Source organism: Odontomachus brunneus, unplaced genomic scaffold (assembly GCF_010583005.1).
Source record: "Odontomachus brunneus isolate Ranch 3 - 2012 unplaced genomic scaffold, Obru_v1 Obru_scaffold_163, whole genome shotgun sequence".
Classification (NCBI taxonomy): Eukaryota; Metazoa; Arthropoda; class Insecta; order Hymenoptera; family Formicidae; genus Odontomachus; species Odontomachus brunneus.
The window spans coordinates 222,917-225,199 of record NW_022639613.1 but is presented as its reverse complement, the minus strand read 5'-3'; positions in this window follow the sequence as shown (position 1 = coordinate 225,199).

Sequence of the window (2,283 nt, the reverse complement as noted above, 5' to 3'; positions counted from 1 at the left end):
CGAAAATTTGTAACAGAAAACCCGAATTTCATATTCGCGAAAATGCAGAACACAGCCAGAACAGCCAGCCCCGCGAGCCGCGTCACCATAAACACGAACGATAGGGTAAATTCGGACTCAGCTACAATTCTCACACAAATGAGAAAATGGGGATGTGTATTTGATGGACGAGATCCAGTATCCTTCTTGGAACGAATAGAGGAACTACGGGAAGGGTACGAGTTCCCAGAGAAATATTTGATACGAGGTTTAACAGAGATATTAAAAGGAGAAAGTTTACTATGGTACAGAAACAACAGAAGAAAATGGCGAACTTGGTCTGACTTCCAACAAGGATTTCGTGCGCGATTCTTAGCTCGGGACTACGCTGAGAAATTAAAAGAAGAAATTGAGCATCGCACACAAAAAAGTAATGAGCCATATGTAACATATGAGACAGCTCTACAAACACTAATGCGCCGAGCCGAAATTGATACAGAAGAGGAACAACTCAGGCGCTTATACCGAAACCTGAATCCGGAATATAAAATATATATTAGAAAGCACGAACTAAAATCAATAGATCAATTGCGGGAGTTAGCACAGGATTATGAAACGATTGAAGTCCAGCGTAAGGAGAGTAAGGAATACGTCAACAGAATAACAGCCGCGGTAGCAAAAGAAACATATAATCGAACAGAATGTTGCTGGAATTGTAAGCAGCGCGGACATATCCGGAAATACTGTAGACGACCACCACAAAAATTCTGCTCGCACTGTGGTAAAGATGGCGTCCTCACACGAAACTGCCATCCTTCGGGAAACAGAAAAATGGGCGAGGACACCTAGGCCAACCCTCGACCCTAGGCGTAAAAATTAGATACACGCCCCGGCCACATATAGCCGTGAAAATAAACGGATACAAAATATACGCACTCCTAGACTCAGGGTCTGAGGTATCATGCATCCGAACAGACATCATAAAGAGAATACGACCAGAGTTCGATACCGTAAGTTCCGGCGAAGTACACCTCGCGAACGGTGAAATAGCACAAACAGAGGGAGAGACAGACCTATAAATAGAGATCGGAGGACGTAGGTTCAGACAAGAAATAGTAATCATGCCAAAACTAGAATCAGAAATGATCATTGGGACCAACTTGTGGGCACAGACAAAAATCAATATACCACCACCACCAGATAGAAGGAAGGAAAGCGGGAGAAGAGTCACAGGCTTAAAAACGCGGTCAAACAATGAAGAGGAACGGATGACCAACTTCCTGGCGAAGGAAATGGAAAAATTCGAACAAATAAGAGGGCCTACAACGAAAACCTATCACCACATTAAGGTAATAGAAGGAAGACCTATTAAGCAAAAATACCGACCACGGAATCCAGCTATGCAAAAAATAATTGACGAGGAGGTCAAAAAAAATGGAGGAAGCCGGAATTGTTGAACCATCCAATAGTGCTTGGAGTTCACCAGTAGTGGTGGTTCGGAAAAAAGATGGTACACACCGATTTTGCATAGATTTCCGTCGCTTAAACGCCGTTACTCAGAAAGATGCATATCCGCTCCCGCAAATAACGGCCACTTTGGATAAGCTGCGAGGAGCCAGATATCTATCTACGATAGATCTAAAGAGTGGGTACTGTCAAATACCATTGACCGACGAAAGTAAACCGCTCACTGCATTCACGGTACCAGGACGGGGGCTCATGCAATTTCGGGTAATGCCATTCGGGCTACACTCCACGCCCGCCACATTCCAGCGACTGATGGACACAGTTTTGGGACCAGCTCTAGAACCGTTTGTGTTTGTATACTTAGATGACATTATAGTAGTCAGTAAGGATCTGGACGAACACATAAACCGATTGTCAGAGGTATTTGAAAAATTGCGGCAAGCACAATTGAGAATTAATACAGAAAAATGTAAATTCTGCGTGAACCAACTAAAATACCTAGGACACATAATCGACGAGCAAGGCATTCGCACGGATCCAGAAAAAATCGAAGCCATAAGAAAATGGCAAGCGCCGACAACAATAAAACAAGTACGACAATTCTTAGGTATAGCGTCCTGGTATCGCAGATTTGTCAAGAAATTTTCGGAAATAGCCGCACCGTTAACAAACTTAACGAAAAAGAAGACCAAGTGGTCATGGGGAGGCAAGGAGCAGCAAGCTTTCGAAACGTTGAAAGGGGCTTTAACAACAGCACCAGTACTGGCATGTCCCGACTTTACACGCCGCTTTGTATTACAAACGGACGCCAGCCGAGATGGTCTAGGCGCAATACTA